We start from the raw sequence: 15,134 nt of genomic DNA, 5'->3' as shown, positions 1-15,134 counted from the left end.
TTCCTTCAGTTTCTTTCCTATTCCTCCTCCATCCTCTCTCCTCCATTCTACTGCTCACTAATGGGTAATACCATTTATCTTTGGTGGGCATTTCCTAACACTGCCAATGTCCCTTTATAAATAGCAAATAATAATGGGATATTGTTATCAGAACTGATCCTACTGTACACGTGAGGAAATTGAAATACGCAAAGAAGAAGGGTTTTGCCCAAGGTCTGTCATAGCTGGGATTAGAACTCAGGGATTCCTGGGGCTTCTAATCCTTTGTATAATCCATTAGGCTTCACTGTCACACAGTTCAAAACACCTCTCCTGTATCCAGGATACTGTGATGCCTAACTTTCTTTGTTCCACTTCTTCAACTCTCCGCTCCCCCCCCTCCGCCTGGCTTTATATCTTTACATTGCCTCTTAAATTGCTACTTCTAATGGTACAGTAAAATCTCATGTATTTTCTGATGTTACTTCCTAATATGAAATCACACACTGAAGAAAAGTAGTAAGAAGCCCATCTGGCTGCGGCTGGTGACAATCCTTCTTCCCTAGGTCTCTTTCCAGGTGGAACAGGCTTTTTTTATTTCTCTGCTTTACTGACTAGCCATCTCTTTTCAGATCTCATTAGCCAAATCTCCTTCAAGGGAATGTCTCCGGTTATCACAAAGCTCACAAGGACAGTGACACCCTTATAATTCAACCATTCCTACTGTCCTTAAATTACTGGAGATTGTCATGCAAGCTAACTATTACGATGGGGACTGGTGCCCCTGACTTAATAGCATAGCCAAGGCTCAATATGCCAACGTGTTAGCTGGGTCACAACTCTACAACAGGCCTTCTGGCTTTTGCATCAGAGTAGCAATTTTGCACCAGGTTCAGGTAAATGAAAAAGGGAAGGCTTATTTTTAGGGCCAGATTCAGTCACCCTTATGTGGCACAGGCAAGTAGATCCTTGCAAACTGAACTCTACTCCCTTTCCACCCCCTCAAGTTTTCCATGAATTCTGAAGCAGAAGCATTTCATGCACCTTTGTAAATGACAGTTGTCTAGGCACTTTCATAGTGGCAGCAAAGCATAAGAAGTGATGCCTAAAGGCAAGCGCTCAGGTGACCCTCAAGGGTATGCTACCCATGCTCACGTCTCCGCCTGCTTCCCTCTTGCATTGTTGACTGTAGCAGATTCTCAAAGTGGAGCATTTTCTTTCTTCAGGGTGCAATGTCTGTCTCTTTCTGAAGGTATGCTGCAGTGAGCTATTTGCTACAGACATAACCTGTGGAGAACATGCCCCTGGGAGTTTTTCATCTCCCTGCCATGCGTCCATCAGGCCCGTGACAAAAAAGCAGCACTAAATAAAAGTTCTGCTTGGCCTTTAGACAAGCATAAAAACCAAATCTGCTTAAAGTTTACACCACTAAGCCCCTAGGAGATTCAAACGATTTCAAGCTTGGACAAATACAGGGCTGTTGACCCCTCTTTGAAATGGGATCACTCTGTCTCATTCTGGTGGTGACTTTTGGTGTGTATCTGCATGAACTGAGACTATACGGTCAAAAGGGAGGAGTCCCAAAAGAAGCCTGCTTAAGTGTGTTTTAGCAACAGAAGGACAGATAGAAAGAGAAGAGGGAAGAGTGAGAATGGTGAGAGTCACTAAAGAGCCTTTCTAAGTGTTTTTTCTTGGATCTCATTTAATGTTTACCTTCAAAGAGGTAATGTTTATCTTCAAAGAAAAAAAATAAATGTTTATCTTCAAAGAGGAAGATAAAGCTCTAAAGCTAAGGGCACACAACTACCTAAATGGGAAAAGTGTCCTGCTTTTGTTAAAGCGAGCCCCAAGTATTTTTAGAGATGGGTGGAAATCTTCAGCTGAAAGTCTCTTCGGGTGAAAAATGCAGACTTGGCTACACTGAACATTTCGTGAATTCGTGTCCGCTTTGCTGACTTGTTCATGTAGGGTGTCGGGGATGGGGGAACACTCTAAAAGCCAAAATGTGTTTTGATACGTTTGTTTCAATAATTTGATCAGAATGACTCTTAAATATGAAGGAAGCTTCTAAATTATTTTTTTTAAAAATTCAAAAACAAAACACTTTGAGCCAAAATGATTTTTAAAAATTTTTTTAATTGCCAGCAAACCAAAAAATCCATTATTCACACAGCTCTAGCAGTGACTGCTTATAATTAAGTTTTTATGTTCGAACTTCATTTTCCTCTTTCTTTCTTTTTCTCCCTGTGAAATACTCCATGGGAGCTAAAACTTTTTTCCAGATTTGGTCTCATCCCAGAGATGATTTTTTTTCTGGAAACTTCTTTTTTAAAGGAAAATCCCCACAATTCATATAAGTGTTTGGAGAAGGAATGGGGGAAGGCATACACTTTAATAAATTTTATTTTGGGGGTTTTCTGGCTCTTCTGCTTTTCAGAATAGTGATTCTAGTCAGCTGCTGCCTCACATGAAGAGAAATAAATTGCTGTATATTGTAAAGTAGTTGTATTGACTCATAAACTGGGTATGTTTTGTGTGTAGTCACTTCTGGAGAAGCCTCTTGGTAAGATCAATAATGCTGACCTGCTATCACTGGATCATAACAATACTGTCTAGGCATATTAGGCATGGAGTTTTGTTAGTTCTTTATGAACTACTGTCTCAGCCTTTCCATTGTAATTCTTCACACACTTCCCCTTTTTGTGTGTCTGGGAAGTCTCAGCTGTGGGGAAAAGAATAATTTAGAGGATTAGTAATAGGATGTGGAACATTTCACCTCTAGGTCACTGGTTCGAATCCAACCCCCATTCAGTAGTGATTGAAAATCACTGCCATCTGATTGCTTTTCAGTGGCCTATCTGACATGAGCTAGTGGGCCCAGTCTAGGTCCTAATAGACAGGTATCCAAATCAAAATTCCACCTTCACATTTAGTTGGCTTCTTTGTAGTTTCAGCAGAGAGAGGACCAGTTTTAAATGGATGATGGTGGGTGAACTAAGTACCCTCTTGACCTTGGAAGTAGTCGTTTCAGGTAGGTAAGCAAGAGGCAATGTCAGGGCTATGGAGAAGCTTTTATGCTGTTGCCTGCATTGCACTTGCTGTGGATAAATAGCAGATTTGAGTCTCTAAGGCTGTCTTTCTCTGATGCTAAAGTCTCTTGAGAAACTTAAATGAACTCCTTTGTGTAACTCTGTCCTAGGCTATTAATCTAGAATAAACTCCAGCTAAGATTAAAGTCAAGTGAAAAAAATTAAAAGGGGAAAGGTAATGGTCATAGCAATAAACACTTCTTCAGCCAGGGCTTTCACAGAATCCTGTTAAAACACAGAGCCAAGACAGATAATTGTTACTGTAGAAGAATATCCCAGGTCACTGGGGAACTGTTCAGCAAAAATAACCCTTTAGGACTATTGTATTGTGGAATCTCAGCTGAGACCTATATTGATACATCTGAACAGTGACCTTACTTCTCTTACTGCTACTGACTGAACTATGAGACTTAATCTTATCAAGCCCTTAGCAGGATTCAAAAGGAACGACATTTATATGGATATGCATATTCAAAGTTATTCTACATAAAGAGTAAAAATATATTTGTAGAAGGGATGTATGCATGCTTGTTTCAGGGCATAAACTGATTGGGGGCAAGAGGGCTAGGAAGAAACTTCCCTTATGAATAGGTTATTCTATAATTGTCTACTGTAGGGACTCTTGCACCTTTCCCTGAAGCACCTGGCACTGGCCACTGTCCTGTGAAGGACAGGATACTAGACTAGATGGACCACTGATCTGATCCTGTATGGGAATTCCTATTTTCCACTCCTGCCCACTATATTACAGAGGACTCAAGCCTTACTGGCAGTGGGGTCCCAAGAGCCACTCTTCCTTCCCACAGCAAGGGTAGGAATGGAACTCTGTGGAACCCATATCACAGGTCTGTTTGCTCAGCACCCCTTGCACTGTCTGATACAATCCTTCAGGCTGTCCATGGAGTATTCTTGACGTTTTCTACATGCTGCATAAGAGACCCAGACAGAGTGAAAGGTACCAGTCAGATTCCCGTGATAAGACTATGAAGCCACAGGCTGAGTATTGGTGCTTTTCATAGAGAAAGTGAGATTATTTGTTTGTTTTTGTTGTCTTTCACATGAAGCAACACACACACAAAAAGCTGAATCCTGAGGTCCTTATTCAGTTCTTACTTGGACCTACTTAGGCAAAAACCTTATTGGAATTAATAGGAGTAATAACAATGTTTAAAAACTGAGTGTGGACTTCAAGATTTGACCCTATGTCAATTTTTTAATGTAATTTCTCATTTCAGTATGAAGGGGAGACTCAATACCAATTCTGTAGAGCAGAGCTATGGAAAAATAGTACTGTGGTGCTGCCTTCCACAAATCAGTCGGAATAATGTCTTAGACTATAAGAAGGGGCAGTTGCAAGATCACCAGTACACAGAACAAGTAGGAACTTTTTGCTTCTTTATCACTGACTTATTTTTTGCCAATTTAAGATCAAGAAGATGGAAAGAATTACATTCCGTCTTAGACGGAACTGACAGAAACACATTTTCAATTACCAGCCAGGGGACAACAGAACAACAATGTCGGTAGTTTTTTAAACAAGGTTATTTCCAGGTTTACAAAGGTGACAATTTATAAATGACTGAACAAGAGTCTCTTACAAATGATCTTATTTTTTTTAAAAAGAACACTGTAGTTGTGGGGACTGAGGTATTTAATTTATATCATGCACTTTAAGGGGAAAGGGTCTCTGTGTGGGAAAAATTATAATCAAATAATTGTTTTTCATTCTTTTTTAATAACGTAACCCTTCTGCCAGGCCAAGTTGATAGCAGCAAGGGCCGGGTTCAGTACACAGGGGTCCCCTCTCATCAAAGCAAATGCAAAACTGGCTCAAGCCCCCACTCAGTGACCTGGGAAAATCTTACACACCCCTGGGCTCCTCAAAGAGGCAATACTTCCCCTCTCGCAAGCACAGAGTCTCGGTGTAGTAGAGAATCTTTAATAACCTGAGGTAAACAACATCAGCATTAAATTGGGGAAACACCACAACTAGTGTTCATTAACCAAATCATGAGCAAAGACCCACCCCAGAAAATTGGGCCACATCCTTTCCCTCGGGTTCTTGAGTCCCAGAACCCAAACGTCTCTTGAGTCCAACAATCCACAAATCACCCAAAGTCCAAAAAGTCCAGCCCCAGAGTTCAAAAGTTCATCTGCAGAGTGTTACTCCCCAATCTGGCTAAAATGTGCCTGTGTGTGGGGGAAAGAGGTAAGGGGCACCTTACGTGTCCTGAAGCGGACTGCCCCACAGGGCTCTGCTCTGCTCCACCACGACCGGCTCCGCTCTGCACAGCTCGCCGTCTCATGAACACACCACTGTCTCACGAACGGCTCCGCTCTACCACGACCGGCTCCGCTCAGCTCGCCGTCTCACGAACACACCGCTGTCTCACGACTGGCTCCGCTCTGCACACCTCGCCGTCTCACGAACACTCCGCCAGCCTATCCACGAACTGCACCGCTGCACTCTAGATCTTCCGGCTCCACACTACTTGACACAGTGCTCAGTGATTTCAGCGCATAGTAGTGGGAGCCTTAATGCTGGTGCACCATAAGGCCAAAGTGAATGCAGCACAGTACCTGTAGCAAGACTCTTAATGGACCCAAAATTAGCTCTGACATTCCACAGTGGAGAGAGACAGAGGTGCAATTGGTGCTTCAGGCCCTCACAAAGAGGCCCACACCACCAGGTACTAATACCTGTCTCTCTCAATTCACAGAGTTTTGGAACCCATGTCCCTTGCCTAGCGAGTGCTACTCAGTTGATGGTGAGTCCCTCCATCATAACAAAAGGCCAAGTACAGTTCCAAGCACAGTTCCCATAATCAGGGTAATAACAATTTATTCTTCCCACCCCAATAACAGAGACACTGAGGATCCTACAACAGCCAAAGTGACCATTTGGGCAGTTATGGTCTCATTCTAGGCGGGGTAGGTGTGCCTATGCAAATGAGATCAGCCCCTGAAGTTCTTTTCCACAACTTGCCACACCTCACCACCAGATGTCAGGGTGGAGCCCATCCTGACTCTGCTTACAATAAAGATGAGGGTTTTTTCTCCTGTCGCCCCTCACATGTCCACAGTCCCTCTGGACTTCGATGACAGTTGTTTGCACACAACAGAATCTGGATAAGCACTAAATAGCAAAGTATGATACAATTGGCTGAGAAAATGTCAACAAGTGAAACACCTTGTCTGAGGATTGTAGGCTGTAAGCTCTTTGGAGCAGGGACTGTGATGGAATGCTAGAACTCTATTATGTTTAGCCACTCAGTGGTGCCATGTGTAACATACCTTACCTGTTTCAGAGTGGTAGCCGTGTTAGTCTGTATCAGCAAAAAGAACGAGGAGTACTTGTGGCACCTTAGAAACTAACCAATTTATTTGGACATAAGCTTTCGTGGGCTAAAACCCACTTCATCAGATGCACGCAGTGGAAAATACAGTAGGAAGATATATATACACACAGAGAACATGAAAAAATGGGTGTTGCCATATCAACTCTAACGAGACTAATCAATTAAGGTGGGCTATTATCAGCAGGAAAAAAGAACTTCTATAGTGATAATCAGAATGGCATATTTCAAACAGTTGATAAGAAGGTGTGAGTAACAGTAGGGGGAAAATTAGCATGGGGAAATAGTTTTTAGTTTGTGTAATGACTCATCCACTCCCAGTCTTTATTCAAGCCTAATTTAATTGTGTCCAGTTTGCAAATTAATTGCAGTTCTGCAGTTTCTCGTTGGAGTCTGTTTTTGAAGTTTTTTTGTTGGAGAATTGCAACTTTTAGGTCTGTAATTGAGTGTCCAGGGAGGTTGAAGTGTTCTCCGACTGGTTTTTGAATGTTCTAATTCTTGACATCTGATTTGTGTCCATTTATTCTTTTGCACAGAGACTGTGCAGTTTGGCCAATGTACATGGCAGTGGGGCATTGCTGGCACATGATGGCATATATCACATTGGTAGATGTGCAGGTGAACGAGCCCGTGATGATGTGGTTGATGTGATTAGGTCCAATGATGGTGTCCCTTGAATGGATATGTGGACAGGGTTGGCAACAGGCTTTGTTGCAAGGATAGGTTCCTGGGTTTGTGTTTTTGTTGTGTGGTGTATGGTTGCTGGTGAGTATTTGCTGCAGGTTGGCAGGCTGTCAGTAAACGAGGACTGGCCTGTCTCCCAAGATCTGTGAGAGTGAGGTATCGTCCTTCAGGATAGGTTGTAGATCCTTGATGATGCTCTGGAGAGGTTTTAGTTGGGGGCTGAAGGTGACGGCTAATGGTGTTCTGTTACTTTCTTTGTTGGGTCCTGTGATAGGTGACTTCTGGGTACTCTTCTGGCTCTGTCAATCTGTTTCTTCACTTTGGTTAATGGGTACTTTTTTTCTCCTGCTGATAATAGCCCACCTTAACTGATTAGTCTCGTTAGAGTTGGTATGGCAACACCCATTTTTTCATGTTGTCTGTGTGTATATATCTATAGCTATACCTTCCTACTCTATTTTCCACTGCATGCATCTGATGAAGTGGGTTTTAGCCCATGAAAGCTTATGCCCAAATAAACTGGTTAGTCTCTAAGGTACAAGTACTCCTCATCGCTTACCTGAGCTAGTCACAGCTACGCTGGGCAGTGTCTTAGAGTATTTTGAAAAGGACATATCTTTTGTATCTCTCTCCATGATAGAAGCTCTGTAGCCTCTCCAAATCTGGTACAGAAGACTGACCTGTTAGTAGCAGCCCTGTAACTTACAGTGTACTCGGAGAACATGACAGGGACAGATCATTGCGTTCTGAATGCACAGCACAGAGAACAATGGAAGCCCGGAACCTGGTGATGGTCAGAAAATGCTGATTCATCAAAACCAAAACTTTTCATGGGAGCATATACATTTTGACAAAATTTTTGTTGGGAAGGCTTCTCAGGATCAGAATGAAAGTTCAGGTCAGTAGGAGAGACCTCCCAGATTAGCCAGGAGGTCGGGCATTCTCCTGATGTGGCTGATGCCTGATTCAGAGCAGGAACTTCATCAGGACTATTGGCTGTTCTGGGATGGGAAGTGTGCATCTCTTTTCTTGTGAAAACTTTTGAAAGAATTTAGTTTTACCCTGAACTGGGATGAGAATCTTTTGAAATCTCAGATTTTCACAGGTTAGGAAAACAGTTTCCTCCCAGCTCTAATTGTAATATTAATTAAGGTACAATAAAACCCCATACTTACTGACTCAGGTCATTGAAATTTGCATCTCTGATGATAAGGGATCTTGTTTCTAGTGCTGTTATGATGGAAAAATCTTCACTAGAAAGGTGTCTGCTCAAATTTGTATTTTACATTTGGGTTTGGCCTTGTTAATTTTGAAAGCTGAATTGTACAATAACCAGTGGTCAACCTCGAGCAGGTGCAATTCTTAGGGAAGTCTCTAGGCCAAATTCAGCAGAGATAAAAGGAGTAGTGTAAATTATGCAGGTATGTGCTACTCAGAAAATGGATGCAAGGGGTAAACCAACATTACTTGGATCAAATTTGGCCTTCAGTTGGTATGCAAAACAAGTGAGGTATAATTTAAACCTATGTACTTGGCCCTTAGTGTGCACAGATGTAACTGACAGTTTGGCACACAGGAGATGGAAGGAGGGATACCAGGTAAAGCAAGTAATAGGGTAAGAAAGCAGGAATCTCCTGATTTTATTTTGTGCTCACACTATCCCAAGCACTGCTGGGGTCAATAATGTATGTTGCAGCCATTAACATTAAGGCTGATTATAATCCCCACAGAATACCAACTCTTTCTGTACCACCACTGAATGCCAAGTAGGGACCGGTTACACTATCTTGCTTCCTCCTATACTGCTTATTTTGGTTCTTAGAGTGAAGATTTTTTTGTTTGTTTAATCTTTGGAAGCTTTGACTTACTTAACCTCACTTCAAAAGTGAACTAGTCTGGAGCTTTTTAGAAATCTGGCACCATAAAGGTAATGTACTTATTTCTGTCCTTTCAACAAAGTTGAAACATAAGAGCTTGGCACAACCATAGACTCTCTGGGAAGGAAATATTCTCATAATAGCCTTTCTTTCCCTTGAAACTTACTTGTAACTGTAGCTAATTGTTTAGAACACTTTAAACTGTGTTTACTGTTCATGTACTTTTAGATTAGCTTTAGTTTGGGTTGAAGAGTTTTAAGTATACAAAATTGTTTCACCCTCCTTTCCCTTCCCTGATTCCATTAACACTCATATTTCAAAGCAATTTAAATTTGGATAAATAGCTTTCCTGCTATTTCCTGCTAGTTTTTTCACACCTACAGTATTTTAAGCTTTATGCAATGGCTAATTTTTCTTTTTTCCTTTTCTTTTTTTAAATCCACTGAATGCATTATAAATTATTCCAGCAAAAAGTCTCTTCTTATATTTTGGTTATTTACGGATTGTCATTGGTTTTGTTTAGAGGAGAAAGCTTCCAAGTTTTAAACCTTGGTAGCAAAGTGCTATGGCTATGCTGAATTTTTGTTAAATTAAAGGAAGCTAGATCTCCCAGAATAGAATCACAGAATATTAGGGTTGGAAGAGACCTCAGGAGGTCATCTAGTCCAATCCCCTGCTCAAAGCAGGACCAACACCCACTAAATCATCCCAGCCAGGGCTTTGTCAAGACAGGCCTTAAAAACCTCTAAGGATGGAGATTCCACCACCTCCCTAGGTAACCCATTTTCCAGTGCTTCACCACTCTCTTAGTGAAATAGTGTTTCCTGATATCCAAACTAGACCTCCCCCACTGCAACTTCAGACCATTGCTTCTAGTTCTGTCATCTGCCACCACTGAGAACAGCCTAGCTCCATTCTCTTTGGAATCCCCTTTCAGGTAGTTGAAAGCTGCTATCAAATCTCCCCTCACTCTTCTCTTCTGTAAACTAAATAATCCCAGTTCCCTCAGCCTCTCCTCATAAGTCATGCCCCAGCCTGCTAATCATTTTCACTGCCCTCCGCTGGACTCTCCCCAATTTGTCCACATCCCTTCTGTAGTGGGGGGGACCAAAACTGGAAACAAGACTGCAGGTGTGGCCTCACCAGTGCCAAATAGAGGGGAATAATCACTTCCCTCAATCTGCTGTCAATGCTCCTACTAATACAGCCCAATATGCTGTTGGTCTTCTTGGCAACAAGGGCACACTGCTGACTCATATCCAGTTTCTTGTCCACTGTAATCCCCAGGTCCTTTTCTGCAGAACTGCTGCTTAGCCAGTCAGTCCCCAGCCTGTAGCGGTGCATGGGATTCTTCCTTCCTAAGTGCAGGACTCTGACCTTGTCCTTGTTGATCCTCATCAGATTTCTTTTGGCCCAATCCTCCAATTTGTCTAGGTCACTCTGGACCCTGTCCCTACCCTCCAGCTGGAGTAACTACCTCTCCCCCCAGTTTAGTGTCATCTGCGAACTTGCTGAGGGTGCAATTAATCCCATCATCCAGATCATTAATAAAGATGAATAAAGAATAATAATAAAGAATAAAGATCTCAGTCCCATCTTATTAATAATGGTTTAAAAATATTTGAGATCCAAATACAGATATTGCATAGTAAATGGTCTTTGAAGCTGGATTGCCAGACTAGTATTGTTAGAGGGGGCACCAGGCATTTGTCAATAACAGGAATAGGATAAAACAGAGGCACTTAAATACCAAACTGTCCCTGCTGTAGAAAAGCACAAAAGCCAAGGGGGGAGAAACTCACACTTGCATCATGGAGCTTCCCTAGATTTTTTCATGGGAGTGGGGATTGGCCCCAGTGTAGAGTTAGCAGGAGCTCTGTCCCAGAACTTGCAAATTACCGAGAAACTGCTGTAATACATGGCTGACCCAGCCTCATTCAATGACAGGGAAGGGCATCAGCAGGTAAGGTAATGCAGCTTTAGGCTGCGTTAACTCTTCTGCAGATTCCGTGCCAGGACGGTGAGGGACGACACACTCCGTCTTTCACCCAGTGACCCCTCGTGGACCCACAGAAGGTGTGGTGCCACAAAACTGGCTGACCCTCCACCCCTGGATGTAAGGCTGAGAGAAAATATGAATGGTCCCCTCTGTGTACAGACCTTGGGGTCTTGGGAAGCCTGAAGGCATTCCAGCATCTGGAACGATCTCACAACCTCTCTGTATAAAAACTGGAGAATAAAGTTCAGAAATCCCAAAGCTTACCTGAGCTCTCGGGCTAGCCCTTGCCCAGGAATGGAGAGAGTTCTGGTACTCCTGCTTCTGCTGAGGGCTTTGTGTCATTCTGTATCTTGAGGAAGTGCCCTATAACTCCCATATTCCTCATTTATATAGAATTGTGATATTGCATATGTCACGGTTCCTCCCCCACTCTGAACTCTAGGGTACAGATGTGGGGACCTGCATGAAAAACCTCCTAAGCTTATCTTTACCAGCTTAGGTCAAAACTTCCCCAAGGTACAAAATATTACACCTTGGACTGGCCGCTACCACCACCAAACTAATACTGGTTACTGGGGAAGAGCTGTTTGGACGCGTCCTTCCCCCCAAAATACTTCCCAAAACCTTGCACCCCACTTCCTGGACAAGGTTTGGTAAAAAGCCTCACCAATTTGCCTAGGTGACTACAGACCCAGACCCTTGGATCTTAAGAATAATGAACAATCCTCCCAACACTTGCACCCCCCCTTTCCTGGGAAATGTTGGATAAAAAGCCTCACCAATTTGCATAGGTGACCACAGACCCAAACCCTTGGATCTGAGAACAATGAAAAAGCATTCAGTGTTTTACAAGAAGACTTTTAATAAAAAATAGAAGTAAATAGAAATAAAGAAATCCCCCCTGTAAAATCAGGATGGTAGATATCTTACAGGGTAATTAGATTCAAAAACATAGAGAACCCCTCTAGGCAAAACCTTAAGTTACAAAAAAGATACACAGACAGAAGTAGTTATTCTATTCAGCACAATTCTTTTCTCAGCCATTTAAAGAAATCATAATCTAACACATACCTAGCTAGATTACTTACTAAAAGTTCTAAGACTCCATTCCTGGTCTATCCCCGGCCAAGACGACTACAGACAGACCCAGACCCTTTGTTTCTCTCCCTCCTCCCAGCTTTTGAAAGTATCTTGTCTCCTCATTGGTCATTTTGGTCAGGTGCCAGCGAGGTTACCTTTAGCTTCTTAACCCTTTACAGGTGAGAGGAGCTTTCCCCTGGCCAGGAGGGATTTCAAAGGGGTTTACCCTTCCCTTTATATTTATGACAGCATATAAAGCAGGCCATGTGAGGTATCAGGGGAAAGGTTATGATCTACTGAAAGTCACTGTTCAATCTAAATATGTATATCATTAATGCATATGGAGTTATGAGATTATGTTGTATGGCTGTCACTAAAACATGCTGCAAATTGGGGAATTAGCCAGATATTAGCTTCCCAGAGACAACACCAACGAAACGTAATCAACTCCCGGGTGAGGTGTCAAACAACCATCAACAGCCATTGTCCAGCAAGGGAGCTACAATGCAATGACTCACCTGCATAACGCCACACCAGGGAATTGCTCAACCTTGCCTGGGGACTGAGCAATGCCCACTAGACATGCCTGGACTTGTGTTCTCCAAGCACATGGGACTGAGGGTATAAAACAGAACATAGGGAGCCCATGGTTGGCCTTTCTCCTGCCCCCGCCTATCCTGCAAGCAACAAGGACACTGAGAAGACTTAAGACTCCAACAGAGGAGACTGGCCCAGGTTTCAAGGATGAAATCTGTGTACTATGAATTGCAATATCCAGTGGGGTGAGAAAAACTGCTTAATCTAGATGTTGCCCTGCCTAATAGGGTTGAGAGTTTAGACTGCGTGCTTATATTATATTTTATTTTATTTTGGTAACTAACTCTGACTTTTTGCCTACCATTTATAGTCACTTCAAATCTATCTTTTGTAGACGACAAACTTCTTTTACTGTTTATCTTTACCAGTGAGTTTTCTGCTCAGCTTGAGCAGTGCAAGATGGTATATTCCTGGGATACAGTGCTAGGAGCTGGGGGGATTTGGCTGGTGCTATTCTCTATGTGATTCATGAGTGGCTCTGGGAGCATTCATGCAATCTAGCTGGGTGTGGGGCTCCGCATGCGGTTGCGCTGAGTGATAACAGCACCTGGAAGAGCTTGCTGCTGGTCACTAGCAAGGCATTGTGAGAGACAGCCCAGGCTGGAGAGAGTGAAGGGGCTACAGTGGTCCCACGGTCCCAGACTTCACCTCGGGGATCCTGTCACAGGCTGGAAATACCATGAGACCTGCCTTTCCAATGATATTTCCATAAATCTGCGCATGGTCCTAGATGGAACAGAACTACTTCTACTTTTACCAGTGTAGTGTACTGCTGCCTCCGTGCTGCTGGAGACTTTCCTTCACAGGAAAGGACTCCTGGAATGGGGAAAGGCTCTGGCAGTGGGGAGGCAGCAGGGAAGGGCTACCAGCTCTTCGCTGCTGGAGCATTTTCCCCTCTGCAGGGAAAGACTCTGTCAGGGGGAGGCAGTGGGGCTAAGCCTTTTTGCCTCCCCCTGCAAGAGCCTTTACTTGCCATAGGAAAAGGCTCTGGCAGTGTGGAAAGGCTCTGGCAGGGGAGAGACAGTGGGGAATGGCTCAGCCTTTCCCTGTTTCCTCCCCATTGCCAGAGTCTTTCACTGACAGGTGTAGCTACACACCACAGTGTGGACACAGCTCCCTCTTTGCTATGGCACGTAGCTGCACATATGCTACATGCCGCTGAAAGTGGTTCTCATGCTCTCTGGAGGGGCTCACAAGTGTGAGTACCAACCTCAGAGCAGACTGAAGAAGCAGGACACAAACCCCAAACTGGATGTGAGTTCTAGATTTAGATTTCACCAACCAAGTATTGAGTGTGCACGCCTCAAGCACTATCACAGCCTTAACCTGGAGTCACAGACCGTCCCCTTGGGTTCCCCGGCTTGTCTTGCCACTCAGGCAAGCTTGCCTTTGTGATTGATGGTCCTCTATCCCAAAAATCACAGCAATATTCAGGTTACTCCTAATTCCAAAGGACCAGTCAGTTGTCCCAGGTGAATTGCACTTCAAATCCTGTATCAAAGACAATACTTGTAACCAATCCAATAATTAACTAAAGATTTATTAACAAGAAAAAGAAATGAGTTGTTCACAAGGTTAAAGCAGGTAAACACACATACACAAATGAGTTACTGTCTTACATTCCAAATGGTAATAGAAGCTGCTATAATATGCAAGCTCTATAAGTCCTTTTGAGCTAACCCAGGCTAAATAGCTGGAGATCCCCTGTTTCTGCTTAGAAATCTTGGCCCCTCAGAGTTCAAGCAGCATAGAAATACAGTTTCTTCCTGTCAGGGATTTTAATTCCCTTCATTTAGAGTTCAAGATAATGGGACAAGTGCACCTGCAGTTTTCCTCTTCATGGTGTGGGTGTAGGGGGGAGCAATCAACAAAGTCTTTGTTCTTTGAGGTTTCACTTTGTTCTTTGATGGTTCATTTTGGTTTCAATGAGCCTTCTTGGTGGGCTGGTCCTAACACCTTCTGTTGGATACCAGCATTTCTACATTGTAGTTTGATGACTTACACAATTACAGAGGTTTACAATACAAACATTTACTATAACCTTATAACATGGGATATGGATGTTATAGGTTTCAGAGTAGCAGCCCTGTTAGTCTGTATCCGCAAAAAGAAACGGAGGACTTGTGGCACCTTAGAGACTAACAAATTTATTGAGCATAAGCTTTCATGAGCTACAGCCCACTTCGCTGGATGCATGCACCATCTTACAGACATTGCATAAAGTCTAACACTAAACACATTCTTATAAACTTAACATCTATTTTAACAATATTAACACACAGGTGAGCCAGACTGGTTTCCAGCTGTGCATTTGTCATTGTTCAGTGAGGCCTAGGGGCCTTGGCATGACTTGGCACCTGGTCTCCCAGCATCGCAGTGATGTGTAGTTTAGATGTAGCCTAAACAGCTAAGTTGTATTCTAATAGTTCTTTTTGAGATTTCCTAGGAAAAATCTGCTACAAAAGGACTGAAC

This window comes from Lepidochelys olivacea, assembly GCF_965140295.1.
Source record: "Lepidochelys olivacea isolate rLepOli2 genome assembly, chromosome: 3".
NCBI lineage: Eukaryota > Metazoa > Chordata > Testudines > Cheloniidae > Lepidochelys > Lepidochelys olivacea.
Note: the sequence above shows the minus strand (reverse complement) of the source record.